At 48.0% G+C, this 19,333-nt stretch overlaps 1 long non-coding RNA gene across 1 annotated transcript; it reads right to left on the minus strand.

Moving 5' to 3' along the window:
• Positions 1 to 15,255: 15,255 nt before the first annotated feature.
• On the minus strand, positions 15,256 to 17,308 carry LOC139705663 (uncharacterized). The gene is made up of 3 exons (XR_011707486.1): positions 17,046 to 17,308; positions 16,351 to 16,446; positions 15,256 to 15,383 (listed from the first exon to the last, which is right to left on the minus strand). It is a non-coding gene; the product is annotated as an uncharacterized lncRNA (long non-coding RNA).
• Positions 17,309 to 19,333: the final 2,025 nt, after the last annotated feature.

Below are 19,333 nucleotides of genomic sequence, written 5' to 3' on the forward strand. Positions count from 1 at the left end.
AAGCCGTATTCCTGTTTTAGTACAGCCTGCTAGCTAGCAGTGTTGGGGTTTTTTGTTTGTTTTTGTTTTTTTTTGTTTGTTTGTTTGGTGCTGGGGATTGAACCCAGGGCCTTGTGCAGGTGAGGCAGGAACTCTACCAACTGAGCTATTAGCAGTGGTTATTAAGGTTTAAAATGGTGTGGGGAAAAAAAAATGTCAAAAATAATAAAGCTTCTCGACACATGAGAATTACAAGAAATTCAAATTTCAGCTGCTATAAACAAAGTTCTATGGGAACACATCCACACCCACTAGTTTACATCTTACCCACCGCTGCTTTTTCAACAGTGGCAGAGCTGAAGAGTTGGACCTGCAAAGCTCAGAATCTTTACTGTCTGGCTCTTTAGAGGTACCTCTGCTGTAAACAACAGCTGCTCAGCGACACTTCTCTCTCCCGGGCCAACTGGATAAAAGCCATCGAGATAACCCAGGGTCCACCCGGAGGCTGTGGGGGAGGGAAGAGTTTCAGGTACAGAGAAAGAAGGGCATTGCAGGGACTGTTCCAACCAGGAGGGACCTTAGGGCCAGCTAGGTATGATGCTGCACAACTGTAATCCCACAGACTCTGGAGGCTGCAGCAGGAGGATCACAAGTTCGAGGCCAACCTCAGCATTTAGCGAGGCCCTAAGCAATTTAGCAAAACCCTGTCTCAAAATAACAAAAATAAAATAAAAAAAGGGTTGGGGATGTGACTCAGTGGTTATGCACTCCTGGGTTCAATTCCTGTTACCAAAAGAAAGAAAAGAAAGAAATCAGGTCCAGCCTTCCATTTTTTAATTGAGAAAAGCTGAGACTCAGAGATGGGCGGCAACCTGCCTGAGGCCACCCAGCCTGTGGCTCACAGCCAGGACTGAGCTAGCCGTCTCCCTCTGGGTGGGGAGATGCAGGCTGTGCATCAGGCCCCAGGGGTCTCTTTTGTTCAGCTGCGACTTCTCCCTGTGGGAATAGGGAGGCGACTGTGGCTCGACTCCTTGCCTTTTATGCTTTCTGCTCTGTGCTGCACTTTGTCTTGGCTTTGGAGCAAAGCCTGCCATTCCCCTGCCTGGTTCAAGGTGGTCTTGCACTCAGCCAGCTGGTTACTAGGGCACAGGGATTTTCAAAGCCTTTTTTTTTTTTCTTCCCAATGCACAGAAGACATGCCCAGCTTCCTAGGGCTCTGAAGCACCATTTGATCCTGTGTTTGGGAAACTGGAGCTTCTGGCTGATAAGGCACCAGGAGGAACAGTTGGAGGGCAGCCCAGGGTGCCCCCTGGCTCTGCCACCCCACCTCCACCGTGGTTTCTGGTGGTTTCTGTCTGCTTGCATGAATCCCAGCTGGGCTCAGCCTGTTCCCCTCCTGGGTGAATGGAGAAGACTGTCTCAGAGGAGTTCAGAAATCTCCCTCTCTGTAGCCTGGGGAAATCATAAAAATAATTGCAAACATTTCTTAAGGGAGTGGCTCAGAACCCACGCTGGGGAGTACCCTCTTGTGGAACTGTTAGATTTCACCGACCTGGGTCCAAGGTTCCCACAGTGCCCAGCCTCTGTCAGCCAGACCCGGTTCCCCAAGTCCTCACACAGCTCTGGACCAGACTCAGGGCCCCTTCTCACGCCTCCAGGGTGCCCTCAGAAGCTCAACGGTCCTCATAAGAGAATGGCTGGCTCCTCCTCTCTTGCCTGGACACTTCCTTCCCCTTTCTGCTGTGGAAGATTCTGGCCTCCTCAGTCAGGACCCTGTGGCCCCTTCTGATTTCCTCAAGGAAGCTGACTTTTTTTTTTTTTTTGGTACCAGGAATTGAACTCAGGGGCACTCAACCACTGAGCCACACCCCCAGCCCTGCTTTGTATTTTATTTAGAGACAGGGTCTCACTGAGTTGCTTAGCAGCACATTATTTTTTGAACTCACGGTCCTCCTGCCTCAGCCTCCTGAGGGGCTGGGATTGCAGGCGTGAGCCACCGCACCCAGTTAGGGAAGCTGATTTTAATTTCCTTGCACAGCCTGTGGGTCTGGGGTGGGAGTTTGGGTCACTATCTTGCTTACTTTCAGAGCATCTTAAGACCCATTTCTCCTCCCTTCTCCTTCCAAACCCATTCCTTCCTGTGGATTTACTACACCAGTCACTGCTGCCCACAACCCATTACTCTCTGCTACCAGCTTCTTGGAAGGGTTCCTCACCTTTACTCCTTCACCCCCACCTCAGACTCTGCTAGAGGAGCCTGCGGACCCTTAGCCACTCTTTTTCTTACCCACCTTGTGATCTTGCCCTGCACTGGCCTTGTCACTTCCACCCGTGTCATATCTGGTCTCCTATCCCAGCATCGGACGCCCCCTGAAATGCCCATGTCAGGGTTCTCCCTCTGCAGTGCTCCCCCCTCCCCTTCATGAACTTCCCTGCAGTGTAACTTCAGCTTCATCTGGACCCCCAGTCCACTGCTCCTTCTCCCTCTTCCTTCCAGCTACATCTGTCCTCAGTCACCCAGTCCCCTTCCCAGACTCATGTACTATATGAGTCCTGCTGTATTACTTCATCTGCCTTGGAATGCTTTTTAAAAAGTTGTTCTAATCAGTTATACATGACAGCAGAGTGCTCTTTGAATCATTGTATACAAATGGAGCACAATTTTTCACTTCTCTGGTTGTACACGAGGGTAGGGTCACACCATTCATGCAATCATACATGTACCTAGGGTAATTATGTCTATCTCATTCCACCATCTTTCCTACCCCATGGCTCCTCCCCTTTCCTCCTTCCCCTTTGCCCAATCCAAAGTTCCTCGACTCGTCCCACGCCCTCCCTCCCCTCCATATGGATTAGCATCCACTTATCAGAGAAAACATTCAGCCTTTGGTTTTGGGGAATTGGCTTACTTCGCTTATCATGATATCTTCCAACTTCATTATTTACCTGCAAATGCCATAATTTTATTCTCTTTTAATGCTGACTAATATTCCATTGCGTATATATGCCACAGTTTCTTTATCCTTTTATCTATTGAAGGACATCTAGGTTGGTTCCTCAGTTTGTCTATTATGAATTGTGCTGCTATAAACACGGATGTGGCTGTGTCCCTGTAGTATGCTTATTTTAAAAGTCCTTTGGGTATAGACTGAGGAGTGGGATAGCTGGGTCAAATGGTGATTCCATTCCAAGTTTTTAAAAAAATCTCTATGCTACTTTCTGGATTGGCTGCACCAATTTGCAGTCCCACCAGCAATGTATGAATGTGCCTTTTCCCCCACATCCTCGCCAACAGTTATTGTTGTTTGTGTTCTTGATAAATGCCATGCTGATTGGAGTGAGATGAGTAGTTTTGATTTGCATTTCTTTAATTGCTAGAGATGTTGAATATTTTTTCATTTATCTGTTGATTAATTGTATATCTTCTCCTGAGAAGTGTCTGTTCAGTTCCTTTGCCCATTTATTGATTGGGTTTTTCTCTCTCTCTTTTTTTCTTTCTTTCCTTCTTCTTCTTCTTCTTCTTCTTCTTCTTCTTCTTCTTCTTCTTCTTCTTCTTCTTCTTCTTCTTCTTCTTCTTCTTCTTTTTTTTTGGTGTAAGTTCTTTATACAACCTGGAGATTGTGTTCTATCTGATGTGCATGTGGTAAAAAAATTGTTGCAATTGGAATGCTTTCTTGAAAAGTTTTTGTTTTCCCGCAAAATACATCCTGATTTCCTCCTACCACCCTGGCCGCTCCTTCTCGGTCTCCTTCATAGGTTCCTCCTCTACTTGGTCTCAAAACGTAAAGTGCAGTCAGGCATGGTGGAACACGATACTGGTCCTGGCTACTCGGGAAGCTGAGGCAGGAAGAGTCCAAGTTTGAGGCCAGTCTGGTGATTTAGCAAGACTCTGTCTCAAAATAAAAAACTAAAAGGACTGGGGATGTAGCTTAGGGGTAGCGTGCTCCTGGGTTCAAATGAAGGGGGAAAAACAAGTAATGTGGTCCCCAGCTGTAGCCACAACCTTCTCCTGGCCATCTCTGCATATGCCAATCACTTGACATTTATTTCTTCAATTCCGATTCATTGAACCCAGGTTCCCATGTAGAACCACTAACGAGACCTCCTGTATGGAAGCCACCATTGAGCAGCCTGAGCTCCCCACAGGGGCTCTGCTATTTATTTTCTTTCTTTCTCTCTTTCTTTTTTTCCTTCAGTTGTAAATGGACATAATACCTTTATTTATTTATTTATTTATTTTTATGTGGTCTAGAAATCAAACCCAGTGCCCCAGGGCTCTACCACTGAGCCACAACCCCAGCCCCACACTCTGCTATTTTCTCCCCAGCCCTGCTCCCACCAGGCCTCCCCAGGCAGTAAGTCACATTCAAGCCACAAACACTCAAACCCCACAAAGTGTCATTTTCGATTCCTCTCCTTCCTCTGCCCACAACCAACCTCCGAGGAGTCCTGTCAACAACAAACATGTCCCTAAAGCAGTTTCCCTTGGTTTCCCACATGAGTCTGAGCCCTGAAGGCCTCTCCCTGCTCTTTCAGAATATTCTCTTGACCCTGCCCACTGCACCTTTGACCTCCTGAAGCCCCTTCTCATACCGCAAGCCCTGCTGCGGCTCCCATCATCATATGAGTAAAAGTTCCTGCAATGACCTGCAAGATCCCGTGATCTGGACCCCATTGCTTCTCCTAGCTCCTTTCCTGGTGGGTCTCTCCACCACACCGGCCTTCTCTATGTTCCTCCTGCATGCTTGCTCCTGCCCCAGTATCATGTCATTAGTCCCAGTACAATGTCACTTCCTCAGTGCCTCATTATCACCAAACCTCCTTAGAGACCAGGGAAGCCAAAATTCCTGCTTCCTCCGAAACACCAGTGTCAGGGGAGAGGGCCATGTCAATGTTGGGGGCAGGAATCTGTGGCTGTGGTATCCTCTGATACATGATCAGAACAAAGCACTGCGCAAGCCACACAGGGGCCACTGGGAAGTATTTTCAGAATAAATGACACCAAGTTCCCCCCGGCTTCTCAGGCCTTCGCCCCGCCGTTCCATACCCCCAGCTCTTTGTAGCTTAACAGTCAAGGCCGCTCCTTTGTGCGGCAACCCCAGCTCTTCAGTAAGCGTAGCAGCACCTGACATCTTGTTCAGTGCCCTCCCCTCCACCTGTGACATACCAGTGCCCCCTCCCAGGAAGCACACACCGGCTGGTGGATATCAGGGGTTCTCTATCTCTACATTGTTGACACTTGGGCTGGAGAATTCTCTGTGTGGGGGACTGTCACATGCAGAGTGGGTTTCCTGACCTCTATCCAGCTCCAGTTGTGGTACCCAAATTTGTCTCTGGACATTGACAGGTATTCGCTGGGGGGCACAGTTGCCCCTGGTTGAGGACCATTGTACCAGCTGAATGAATGGTTGAATGATGGAATTCATGAATTCAGTTCTGGATCTTACCTTTCTTTCCCCAGGTGGGTGCTGGGGATGGAACTCAAGGGCACTTTACCACTGAGCTATATCCCCAGCTCTTTTTATTTTTTGAGACAGAGTCTTGTTCAGTTGTAGAAGCAAACTGTGAAGTTGGGATCCTTCTGCCTCTGACTCCAGAGTACCTGAGATTATAGGTGTTAGCCACTATGCCTGGTTCTTCCCAAGTAATACTATCAGTCACAACTGAAAAAAAACCATCTATTTCTAGATTCATTCAACTAACCTTTTTTTTTTTTTTAAATTTTGAGACAGGGTCGCACTAAGTTGCTTAAGGCCTCACTAAGTTGCTGAGGCTGGTTTTGGAGATCCTCCTGCCTCAGCCTCCTGAGCCCCAGGATTACAGGTGTGTGCCACCACACCTGGCCATTCAACTAAACTTTATTGAACATTCCTCATTCTCCTGGCTCTATATAATGCACTTATACATTAGTTTCATATTTTTCGTTCATTTAACCTTCAAACTCCATGATGTAGGTCATGTTATCACCCACTTCACAAATAAGAAATCGAGACCCTGGCAAGGAAGACCAGGAGGCGGTTTTCTGCAGAAGCTTTAGACGGCTCTCCTGAAATCCAGGCTGCTTCCCAGGCCTGAGCGCCTTGGGCATCCCTTAGCCATCTCACACTCAACGCTCCCTGACGGAACTCATCTCTCTTCCCAGACTTCTCTCCGTAGGTCCTTCCCTTCCTCCACCCCCGCCCTACCTGTCCTGACATCCCAGTCAGGAGCCTGGCCTCCTGCTCCCCACCCCTATCTCAGATCTAATCAACCACCAAGCCCTCCTTGTAAACTCCAGCCTCCACATATCTACCCTCTACCCACTGCATCTTCCCTGAGCACCCCAAACTCTGAACGTAGATGCCTGTTGCCATGGCTAATGTCCTGTGGTGGTTTCCCATTGTCTCCAGAAAACCCAAAGCCCAGCCACTTCTAGGTCCTCCAGCGCCACCTCTCATCCCCTTCCTGGCTGTGGCTGGAATTGGTGTTCTCCGATACCTCCGGCTTCTCTCTTTGCCTGGACAATACTCATCTGGCCTGCAAGACTCAGCTTGGCCCTTTCTGTGCCCAGGACAAGGTCATGATGTATCACCCACTGATCATTCCTACATATTGGAATTGCTTGTCCTCTGTCCCAACCCTCCGTGTGCTGTGATCCCATTGGTCTTTTAAGCAAAGGCCTGGGACAGTCTGGCACGACACCTTTCGCTGAGTGAATGAGTGCATGAATAGATGGATTCATGGATGAGTGGGTCTGAGAGCCGAGCCTGCAGGTAGGCCTCATTACACAGTGGTCATGGCTTGGGAGCAGAGGTGGTGATCATCAATCACATTGATGTTGGGTAGCAGGCCAAAGCCTCAGCTTCAGAGTGATACAAATGGGCTTCTTGCACTATCCATGTGTGTATGTGTGACAGTAGGTCACTTGATCTCATTGTATTTTGGAATTTTTTTTGCGTGTGTATGTGTGTATGTGTGTGTGTGGTGGTGGTGGAGATGGTCCCCAGGGCCTTGAACACACATCCCCGGCCCTTTTTATTTTATTTTGAAAGACAAGCCTGTAATCCTAGTGACTTCGGAGGCTGAGGTAGGAGTCTCACAAGTTAGAGGCCAGCCTCAGCAACTTATTTTGAGAGTCAGGGTCTGGCTAAGTTGCTGAGGCTAGCCTGTAACTTGGTGCTCCTCCTACCTCCGTTGCTGTGTTTATAGGAATGTGCCGCTGAGCCCAGGAAGCATGTAAATTGGAAGCTAATATCCTCTGGAAGTGGTTGTAATAATAAGTATGCCCTGTGTGGAGAGCTTAGCAGACAGTGATTATTTCTGCTGTCCAGCATGGCAGTTTTGCCATGTAAATCAGGTGATGTCACCTACCTCCCCAAATTGCTATGAAAATAAAACAGAAATAATGTTATGCAAAGCAGTGAGCCCGGTGGCTGCAGTTCTGGCCCCGCGTGGACTCCCATGATGCAGGGTGAAGAGCAGGACTCCGGGGTGCTCCATGAGTGACTGAGCAAACCCCCTCCACTGCTCAGTTTTTGCATCTGTACAATGGGCTGGCTCAGCAGGTTCCTGCAGCTTCCAAATGACACGATTCTGAGTCCTGCCTGATGCTCATCATCCCTGACCCTGCCCAGATCTCTGACCTCTGCTTCTCCCCTCATCCAAGCCGACTTACTCAGGGACTCCTCCCTGCGGGGACCTGTGCTTCCAGCTTCTGGTGGCTACTAATGGGTTAATCAGAGGCACTAATGGAACCTCCAGGAACTCATTCTGGCTCACTAATGGGTCATCCATCTGCCCTCTGTAACCCAATGCCCTCGCCCTGGGGAAAGACACAGGGGATTTCCTGTTGGCTCCCATCTGCTGGTTTCAGACATCTTGAAAACAGAGGCTGGAGGGGAAAGGGGTGAATTGATGAAGGGGGACAGGGTTGGGGGGACTCCCATCCCATTTCATCTCTGCAACTGACTTGCTGTGTGAGCTTGCACGGATTCACTCCCCTCTCTGGGTCTTTGTAACAAGAGGCAGGTGGGGCTGTAAAGACCCCGTGAGAATTGACATTCTGGAATTATCCAATACCATCACATTTGCAGCTAATGAGATGATGTCCTTTTAACATCAATGTCCAAACACCATGGAGCACCTACTATGTGCCAGCCTAAGCCAGGTACTTTGGACTGAGGGTGGATGGAGACTGAGGCCCAGTTCCCATCCCAGGAGCTCCCAGGCCAGTAAGTACATCCTGCTTATTTTTCTATTCACAAAGAGGGAGAGAGAAGGAGGCCTTGTGCTTATTGAGGACCCTCTGTGGGCTGAGCTGAGGGCACAGAGCACATGAAGACAGTTTCACGTTTTTGTCCCTTGGTTCTGACTGTGCCTCCCCGCTGTGCACGAGCCCTGCCCTGCACCTGGAGTACTCTTACCTCCCTGCCCTTTGCCCATCTAACCCCACTTGTTTTTCAGGGCCTTCGATTCTTTATCCATTATTCAACTCATACAGCATTCAGCCTGTGCCAAACTGTGCCCAGAATTTGAGATCCAGGAGAGAACAAGACGTACTTTGTCCCTGTTTCCTGGGAGCTTAGATTTTTATGGGAGGAGACGATCAATTAAACGATTCCATTAAAAAAAAAAAAAAAAAAAGCCTGGCACAGTGGTGCACACCTGTAATCCCAGTGGCCTGGGAGGCTGAGGCAGGAGGATTGCAAGTTCGAGGCTGGCCCTAGCAACTTAGCGAGGCCCTAAGCAACTTAGAGAGACCCTGTCTCAAAATAAAATATTGAAGGAGGAAAAAAAAAAAAAAAAAAAAAAGAAGGGCTGGGGATGTGACTCAGTGGTTAAGTGTCCCTGGGTTCAATCCCTGGTACCAAGAATAAAAAAAGGTAACAAGGCTCGCGATGTAGCTCAGTGGTAATGTTACGCCTAGCATGCAGGAGGCCCTGTGTTCAACTCCAGAAGCACAAACAAAGCAACCAACAAACAAAAGCAATGCAAGTTAAGATGAACATAGGAGGGACAGAAACAAAGACCGAGGTAGAAGGTGGGGTGGGGACATTTCTGGGAGAGGCGACAGGTAGCAGCAGCCTGTGCACAGCTCAGAGAGGAGAGGGAAACGACTTCTCAGAAGAAAGGAGAGACCAGGGTGTCTGGGGCAGAGAGGAAGGAGGGCAGGGGAGGCTGCGGAGGGTGCACAGCACATCAGCCTGGTGTCCTGCCTGGGAAGCCAAGTCCAGGGACACCCATTCCCCTTTCTTTCCCCATCATGGCCCCTGTCACACTGGATGGTCATCTGGCTTGGATGCACCAGGTGTATCTCCTAAACTCTAGGTCTCCTCATTCCTCTAGCTACCCGGGGGGCTCGCTCTCTCTTTCCCTCTTTCTGATTCTTCCATATGCCCAGGTTTATTTCCTCTTCCTGGTTTATTTCCTCCCTATATGTTCACCTGGCCACCTCCTCCTCATCCAAACTCAACTCCAGAGTCACCTTCACCACTATCCACCCTCCCACACTGCTCACCACCACCCTGCTCTACCAGGTATCTTTGCTCATTCAGTTATGGATTTATTGCCAGCCTTCCCTATCTTAAAGGTAGAGCGCTTCAGACCAGGGAACTTCTCTGCCTCGTTCTTGACTGGGACTCCAGAATCTGGCACATCCTAGAACCCCGGTTGGTTATCGGTTGTTGGATGAATGAAAGAATGTGTTGCTCTCTCCCGAGTGACTGGCTCTGTTCTAGGCTCTCTATGTGTAACATCCGACTGAATCTTGCAGTGGCAACCTTGAGAGAGAAGCTGCAGCTTAGGCAGGTGAAGTGATCTGGCCCAAATCACCTACCTAGAGAGGGACAGGACGTGAATTCAAACCAGCCTGCCCCTCCATGCCACACTAGCAGTTACAATGGCATGGAGATCCTCACACTGCATGAGTGAATGGTGAGTGAGTGAGTGAAAGAATGTCAACACCTGTCTTTTGAGCTCCTTGGGTTTTGTTTTGGAGTGGGGAAAGGAGGGAGCACCCACTGATGGAGGGACCACGGTGTGTCTGCTTCTGTAATTATCTGCTCTGCCCAGAATGTCAGGGGGGGGGCAGTGGAGGGGGACCCCCGGGAGCATGGCATCCTGGAAGCTGCGGGCTTCCTCCAGGGCTGCTCTGCTATCTTATGAGAGCCTCATCTCTGGCTGGCTGCCACCGGCCTGCCAGCCAGAGCGACTTAGCTCATCAATCACGCCGCTGCGCCCTGCCAGGCTGGGTCTCTGAGGAAGGCCAGCCAACTGCAGACAGAATGGGCTGCATGCTCCAGAGGAATCAAAGCCACTGTGAGGGAGGGAGGGAGGGAGGGAGGGGTGGCCAGGTCCGGATCGATCCCCCGCAGCTGAGGCTGGTTGAGGAGGGGAGGCAGGGGCAGGGGAAGAGCAGGGAGGGAGGAGAAGTGGAGAGAATGGCGGGCTGGGCCGGCGCGGTTTCCCATTGCAATGGAAACCCAGCCTCCCCTGGTGCCCGGCCAGCTCCCAAAGCCCGGGGAGCATTGACAGCTCTGGGACGGTGGCAGGTGATGGCAGCTGAGTTATCACAGGGCTCCCGGGCGCCTGGCCTCCCAGCACTCTCTGTCCCTCCAACACCTCGGGAGGGGAGTGCTGGGGAGAGGATGGCCATCTCCACCTTCCCCACCGCCCTCCTCTCTCTCCCATCCAAGCCTCCTGGGAGTGGAATTTGTGCCGTCTCCCTGGAGAAGTTCTGCTGAAAGTCAAGATGTCTGAGCCCGAGACTCCTTAGAGACCTCCCAGTCCAGAGAGGCCAATCACAGCTCTTGGCTTGTGTGTTTCGCTTTGCTTTTCAGCTTGTACAGTTAAAACGAAAAAGGAGAAGGAGAAAGAAAGCAAAGAAGAACAATTAGCTGCCAATATTTAAACAGGAATAGAGTGCACTTAAAAATCTAATTTCTGGTTTCTCTACAAAACCCCAAAGATCCGGCAACTCTGGGCTTGCCATCTGGAGCTCAGTTGAAACTGCTCCAAAGCTCCCATACCTACGTTTTCTTTTGTGTTACTGACCAGGCCCTTGAGGGCTTTGAATTTTCTGCTCCTGTCCCATAACAAACCCCCTACTGAAGACAGTGACCAGGGACCCATGATTGACCGCCCTAGGGCCCAGAGACCTCCTGGTTTAGGAACTGTGTGACCTTGAGCAAACAATGGAAGACCGCTCTGAGCCTCAGTTTTCTCATCTGTGAAATGGAGATGAGGGCAGGATCTGGTGAAGAATACACTAGATGCTGCCTGTTTAGCACTCTGTTCCTTGTATGTTTCCAAGGAAGAAACTGTTTTGTTTCTTAATTTTGTTTTGTTTTTGGTACCAGGATGGAACCCAGGGGCCCTTTATCACTAAGCCAGATCCTCAGCCCTTTTTATTTTTTATTTTGAAACAGAGCTGGCCTGGAACTTACCATCCTCTTGCCTCACTCTCCCAAATCACTGGGATTATAAGCGTGCGCCATTGCACCCAGTGAGACTCTTAATTTTGACAGGTAACATAAATGTTCCAATTAATATTCACATGTGATGCTTCTGATCCGCTTTTAGACTTCTTCTCCGATCCTCAGGAGCCACCGGTTTCTGTGCTGCACAGGTGCTGAACAAACCATAGGGAGAACCCAATGGCCACCTTGAACACCAGGAAATGGATCTGTTAACATTCAGGGATGTGGCCGTTGATTTCTCTCCTTATTTCCAGATGTGATGTCAGAGAGCGACAGAGATCTGGATTCCTGAAGATGATAGCAATGACCTAAGCCAAACTGACAGAAAGGACATTTTGTGCATGTGCTTTGGCCCCTCCAAGGAAACCTCACAATGGTGGCATTACTAAAAACCATATCTACGGTGTTGTCATGTCCCTGACAGAGACCCACAAGGTGCTGAATATTAAACCTAGGGTCTTGTACATGCTGGTCATGTGTTCTACCCCTGAGTCCATTAGAAAGAGAAGCAAAAAAAAAAAAAAATTGCAGAGAAGGCTCTGGGAGTTCTACCACAGAGCTTGAAACTGGCTGCTGTGATCACCTGAGGACTCAGACTTCCAGCTCCTTCACTCTTCCAAAGTGGACTCTGCCAGTGATTCTCCAGGGAGTTTCCAGAAGCCTTCGACCTTGGACCAGGGTAGCACCATTGATCCCCCTTGTTGTGAAGCTTCAGCCTCTTGGGCTGCACAGCTACTGGGGGGGAACCAGCAGATGGCCATTGTGGACACTCTAGCTTGCAGTCATGTAAGCCAATCTCATAAATCCCCTTTTGATAATCATCAATATATATATATATATATATATATATATATATATATATATATATATATTTTTTTTTTCACCTGCAAAACCCAGCCCAAATGCAGGGGCTTAAATGACACTCTTGTTTCTGCACTTCTGGATTAATTTAGTTCAGATGGCTAGTTCTCCCTGGGGTCTCTGTTGCCTTTCTGGTCACACGGGTGCAGGCATTTGAATGTCTGACTGGGACTTACCTTCCATAAGGGCTGGCTCACAGGATTGGCATATGATGTTAGTTGTCCACTGGGAGCTCAGATGGGACTATGCCCCGCATGTTACCATGGGGCCACTCCTTGTGTCTTAGGCTGGTGACTAGGGTCTGGGAGACAGCATGCCAAGAGCAATCCAAAGAACCAGCAGTGGCTATGTGACTTTCTATGACCTAGCCTTGAAAGTCTCATAATGGCCAGACGTGGTGGTGTGTGTCTATGATCCCAGTAACTTGGTAGGCTGAGGCAGGAGGATGGGAAGTTGGAGGCCAGCTTAGACCCGCTCTCAAAATAAAAAACAAAAAGGGTTAGGAATGTACCTCCGTGGTTGAGCATCCTGGGGTCAACTCCCAGTACAAAAAAAAAAAAGAGTCACATAATGTCACTCCCACCATTCCTTATTAGTCTGATCTGACTGATCCAATAGGAGGGGAGAGAGACCCCAGCTCTCAAAAAAATTCCAGCACCACAACTTTAGCTGGGGGCCCAGTGGTATATACCTCTAAGCCTAGTGGCTTGGGAAGTTAAGGCAGTAGGATCACCAATTTTGAAGCCAGCCTCAGAAACTTACTGAGACCCTCTCTCAAAACAGAAAATAAAAAAGGCTGGGTTATGGCTCAGTGGTTAAGCACCTCTGGGTTCAATCCCTGGTACCAAACGAACAAATAACAACAACAAAAAACAACCACACATATGTAAATTAAAGAATTAAGTTTCACCAAATACCCCAAGGCTCAATTACAACCCCTAGTAACAAACCCAAATAGCCTATTTCTTGTGCATCTTCCCAGAGAGTATACACACACACACACACACACACACACACACAGAGACGCATGCATGTGCGCCCATGAGGTTATACAAACACAAGAATCCCTACTATATGCTGTGGTTATCCAAATACTATTACAATGCAGCAACCAAGTAGATTCAGATCAGCTCTTAGATGAACTATTCACACTCCAACTCTTGCTATTTGCTACCTGAAATGAAGTAAATGGCGTAGCATCTCTTGCTTTCTGGACCCTCACTGTCTGAATTCAGAAACAAAATTGAGTTGGATAACAAGAGATGCGTTTTCGAACACACACACACACACACACACACACACACACAGAGGAGTATATGAGACACATCATTCCGTACTTGCGTATTTCACTTAATAATTTATTTCAAAGACCAGCCTGGGTCAGCACATACAGATAGGCATGACAGAGGAGGAGCACGCAGCCTTCCAGGTTCTAATATACCATAATTGTTCAGTCAAATCACCTCCTATTGGCCATCCGAGCCCCTCCCCAATCTTCTGCTGATCATAATCCACATTGTAGAGAACAGCCTTCTCCAGAAGTCTTTATGCACTTGTGTGTAAGAGGATTTGTGTGATAAAGTCCTAGGAGCAGAATGCTGCCTTAAATGCTGCTCAAAGGGAGGGTCCCGAGATCATCTATCCTATATCTTACCAGAGCAGGTCGCTAGGATTACAGGCAGGCCTCCTGATTTGTAACAACTGCTACATCTACTTCTCTCAGACCCCAGAGCAGTTGATGGGCTTATTCAGGCAGCTCCCATTCCTCTTACAGAGAAGGGAGAGCTTGGTTCTTGCAGCATGTCCCAGCTTTGCAGAACTATCTGTAGAAGCTTCCAGATATGCAAAGTTCAAGGAGAAGAGGTATCATGAGTCCTAGCTATCCTTCCTGTGCTTTTCAGATATCACGGGCTAGACCATAATTGCTGCGTTCTTCTTCTGTGCACAATAACTTCTCTGTGCCTCAACTTCTGATCAAGTGGGAAGAATTAATAGTAGATACCACTGAGGCTTTTGGTGGGGGTTCATTGGACTCATAGTTTGCAAAGTGCTTAGAACAGTGTTGTGCTTAAAGCACGATATTAAATAGTAGGGTTCCCCCCCACCTCGCCATTTAATCTTTACAACTCTCTTAGAGAGACAGGGGCTATTATTGTCTTGCTTTTATAGACACGGAAACAGAAGCTCAGAGAGATAAAGTGACCTTTCCCAGGTCACATGGTTGCAGCAGTGGAATTCAAAGTAGGTCAGTCCAACTCCGGCTTAGTCCTGCTCTGCTATGCGGCTGATCCAGATCATATTTGGTAGGCAGGATGGGGACCTCAGCAGGGCTGCCAAAGCTCCCTGCTGACTGTAGGTGCTGGGTAGTTTGGCCAGTCTGTCACCATGCCCCTCATTCCAGCCCGTCCTTGAAAACAGGAAGCCCACCAGCCAGTAGCCTCTTCCCCAGGCCAGGGGAAGAAAAAGGAGTGATACTATATGCTGGGAAAGAAAAGGGTGGTGGCAAAGGGAATAAGGTCATCTTCACCCTGCTCATTGTAGTGACCTTTCATGGAGCCCTTATGTGGAAGATTCCATGCTGGGTTTTTTTTCCATGTCAAATAGCTTAAGATTCTATGGCTGGAGGTAAAGGGAACTCTACCCAGTAAGAAAATAGTCATGAAATATCCCACTCCTGGGAAGTCCAGGAATAGATTTAGCTTTAATAAATGCTTGATATGCCAGGTGTGGTGGTGCACATCTAAAATACCAGAGACTAGGGCTAAGGCTGAGGCAGGAGGATCACAAGGTCAAGTCCAGCTTTAGCACTTACAGAGGCCCTAAGCAACTTAGCCAGAACCTGTCTCAAAAAATAATAAAGACTGGGGATGTGGCTCAATGGTAAATTGTTCCTGGGTTCAATAGCCAGTACCAAAATAAAAAGAAAATAAAAGCCTCATGATGTCTACACTGTCAGCTTTATTTCCTTCTAAGAAGTGACTTCAGGGGCTGGGGATGTGGCTCAAGCGGTAGCGCGCTCGCCTGGCATGCGTGCGGCCCGGGTTCGATCCTCAGCACCATATACAAAGATGTTGTGTCCGCCGAAAACTAAAAAAATAAATTAATTAAAAAAAAAAAAGAAAAAAGAAGTGACTTCACACACTAACAGGTGACCTTTCTACAAACTCCTATTCTTCCAGTCCAGGGAGAAGACATCATTGCCTGAGGCACCCCTGGTTGGTCTCCTTAAGGCTTGAGCCCCAACCAGGGACCCATTGCTGTTGCCAAAAGATGGATGTCGTGATTGGCTGGGCATGGCCAGTACCCATCTGTGGCCAGGAAGAGATCAAGACCATGTGACAAAAAGTCTCTGTTTCTCTCTCTCTCTCTTTTTTTTTTTTTGGTACCAGGAATTGAACCCAGGGGCACTTAACCATTGAGCACATCTCCAGCCCTTTTTAGTTTTTATTTTGAGACAGGGCCTTGCTAAATTGCTGAGGCTGACTTTGAACTCACTATCCTCCTGCTTCAGCCTCCCGAGCAGCTGGGATTACAGGCATGCACCATTGTGCCCAGCCAGGGCTATGTGACAAAAAGTCTCAAAGAATGAGTAGAAGGAGATGGTCCCTCAAGAAAGGAATGTCACCAATAGCCAAGCCTGGCTTCTTCTCTCCAGTTTGACCAAGGTGCATGAAATTTAGTTTTCCACGACTTGCACTTTTCTTATATGGGCAGGCAGGAGAATTCAAAGCCAGCCAGGATCCAGGCAGGGTCCCTGGGCTAGGTTACTGGTAATAGGGATGCTTGCTGGGCATGGTGGCTCTTCCCTGTAATTCCAGTAACTCAGCAGGCAGAGCAGGAGGAACACAAACTGGAGGCCAACCCCAGCAATCCAATGAGAACCTGTCTCAAAATAAAATAAAAGGATCTGAGATAGAACTCAGTGGTAGAAAACTGGTCTTGCATTCATGAGGCTCTGGGTTCAATCCTAGTACTGGGAAAAAAAAAAAGAAAGAAAGGGAAAAAAAAGAAAAGGAGGAGGAAAAGAAAAAGAGCCAGTAAAAGTGGTACATACCTATAATCCCAGTGACTCAGGAGGCAGGAGGATTGCAAATTCAAGGCCAGCCTCAGCAATTTTGGTGAGGCCCTAAGCAGTTTAGCAAGGCCCCATCTGAAAACAAAAATATAAGGGTTGGGGCTGTAGCTCAGTGGTAGAGCGATTGCCTAGCATGCACGAGGCACTGGGTTCAATCCTCGCACCACATACAAATAAATAAATAAAATAAAAGTATTGTATACTTCTACAACTAAAAATATTCTTAAAATAAAATTTAAAAAATAAGAAGGTTTGGGTATGTGACTCAGTGGTTAAATGCCCCTGGGTTCAATCCCTGGTACCATAAAATAATAATAATAATAATAATAATAATGATGATGATGATGATGAAGGAGGAAGAAAGAACATCCCACACACATGTTGGGCATAGTGGTACATGCCTATAATCCCAGAAGTTCAGGAGGCTGAGGCAGGAGGATCACGAGTCAAAGCCAGCCTCAGTAACTTAGCAAGATGCTGTCCCAAAATAAAATTTAAAAAGGGCTGTGGATGTGGCTCAGTGGTTAAGTTCCCCTGGTTCACCCCCCAGCACCAAAAAAAAAAAAAAAAAACCAAACAAAAATGCTCCACCACACACACAATATGAAAAGAGTCAATGAAAGAATAAGTGACTGTGCAAGAAAGTTGCACTCTTAAAAATTGCTTATACTTACCCACAGTAGTTTCCTGTCCTTATTGGCCCTACCGAGCTCAAGGACACATATGAGGAAACAAGGACTCCAGGAGAAATTGCTGAGTGGGCCAGAAAATTGCAGGTCTACCCCAAGTATAGCCAGGCCTGCCTTCACTGGCCTCCAGTAAGTTCCAGCAAGGAGAGGGCCAAGCCCTCGGTGGGCAGGAGCTCACCAATACTTGCTTTCAAGGGCTCTATCGTACCCCTTGGCCTGCAACCCTGGCTAAGTGTCGCTCTGCCAGCCTGTTTCTCCTCTGAGGACGTGAGTCAGGCCTTGCCCTGGGCTGCATTGCTTGCTGTCTGTTTGTTCCCACATGCAGGAAGCAGACCTGTCAAAGCTGACTTGTCAAGCGGTGGCCCAGCTGCCCTACTCCCTGATGGGAATCCCTTGAACCTCCCCACACCAGCCCTACCACAGCCAGTTCCTCTCACCAGCCAGGACCTCTCCCTGGGTTTGGCACCTCCTACTTGCTGGGGGAGCTCATCCTTCACTCTCTCCCCTGATGACCCCTTAGCCATGCCGTCCAGCTAGCGGGTCTCTCCCATTCCAGAAGCTTCTGTGTCATGCCTGCTGCCCTCACCTGTAAGGGTCCGGCGAATGTCGGAGGAAGAGACCACCAAGAGACTGGCTCATGCAACAGCAAAAGGGGTTTATTGAGGATCCAATCCAGCGCGCTGGGGCTCCGTGCTCACTCAAGAAGGGAGAGCAGCCCAGAGCCCCGAGCAGGGCTTGAGCAGTGTTTAAGTACACTTTTTGGGGAGGGCGGGGGCTTTGCATACATCACAGTCTCCTTTAACAAATCATCATACACCGCGGGAAAATCAAACAACAATTCTTAAACACGATTAGTACATTCATTGGCGGGAACAGGTTGGGCGGGAGTGATAGGTCAGTTCTAAATCGGGGTACACATTCAAACTGATTGGTTTAGGTCCTGCGATGCCTACGTGCCAGGCCGCACAGGGTCCTAGGTTATTAAACAACCAGATGGTCAGGGGGAATATTTACTGGGCAGTTCCGGGTATTGTCCTAACAGCTACAGGAATTTCAGGTTTTAGGTGTAGCATAGGAACTTAACAATACCTGGTCCTTTACTTTTTAACTCAGGCCTTGCAGCTTAGAAACTTTACAATGCCCGGTCTTTTACACTTTAACTTCAATTTCTTTTACCCTTACAACCTACCTGGTCCAGAAGCCCCTTCTCTATACTTATATCTCCTACAGCACGAATCACATTCTAATGAAATTCTTTTTATTGGCATGTTTTCCTCACCAAACCCTAAGACCTCTGGGGATAAGGCTTCATCGCTGGGCTGGGGGTGTGTAGCTCAGTGACATGTACAAGGTCCTGGGTTCCAACCCCAGTACCACAAAAAGAAGGAGAAAAAAAGGAAGAAGAGCAAGAGGGAGAAGAAGAAGGGCTTCGTCTTGAACAGTCAACGCTCTATAATCACGTCAAATGGCCAATGAATGAATGACACCCCAGGACCTGTGACATTCGTTTTGAAGGTCTAAGCAGAAAGCAGGGTTCCCTGGGGTGTACCTTGGGGATGTGGGCAGGGCAAGAAGGGAGTCAGGATCTTTGAGGTTTTCTGGGTAAATCCCTCTGATTTCAGGCAACCAGGGAACGCTTAAAGGAGCCCAGATCACTGCCAGAATCTTTCTCTCCTGAAGAAAATAAAGTAGAATTTAGTGCTTAGTAAATCATGCAGAAAATCATAGACTTTGTGTGGAATATTGGAGTCATGGAAGATTATGTCAGAAGAGGTTTTGCTTATATAACTGATGTCTCAGGGAGGGGAAAAACTTTATCTCTATGCTTATATGCTTAGTGTTTTGGGGCCTGCAAATTAAACTTACAAAAGACTGATTAGTAAGAGAAAAGACAAATTTAATCATGTACCCACAGAAATTCATAGAAAAATGTGACTCAACAGGGTGGTTATGGGCAATGGATATAACTCAGTGGTAAAGTGCTTGCCTAGCACACATGAGACCCTGGGACCCATCCCTGCACTGCAAAAAAAAAAAAGCGATTAGCATATAATATAATCCTAGCTACTCAGGAGACTGAGGCAGGAATATCACAAGTTCAAGGTCAGCCAGGGCAATTTAGTGAATCGCTGTCCCCAAATAAAGTAAAAAAGAACTGGGAATGTACCTCAGTAATAGAATGCTTGCCTCACCTGCATGAGGTCCTGAGTTTGATACCAAATACTGAATAAAGAACACAATTTGGGGTTTACATACCATTTTAATAGAGGCAG

Source organism: Marmota flaviventris, chromosome 5, assembly GCF_047511675.1.
Source record: "Marmota flaviventris isolate mMarFla1 chromosome 5, mMarFla1.hap1, whole genome shotgun sequence".
Lineage (NCBI taxonomy): Eukaryota > Metazoa > Chordata > Mammalia > Rodentia > Sciuridae > Marmota > Marmota flaviventris.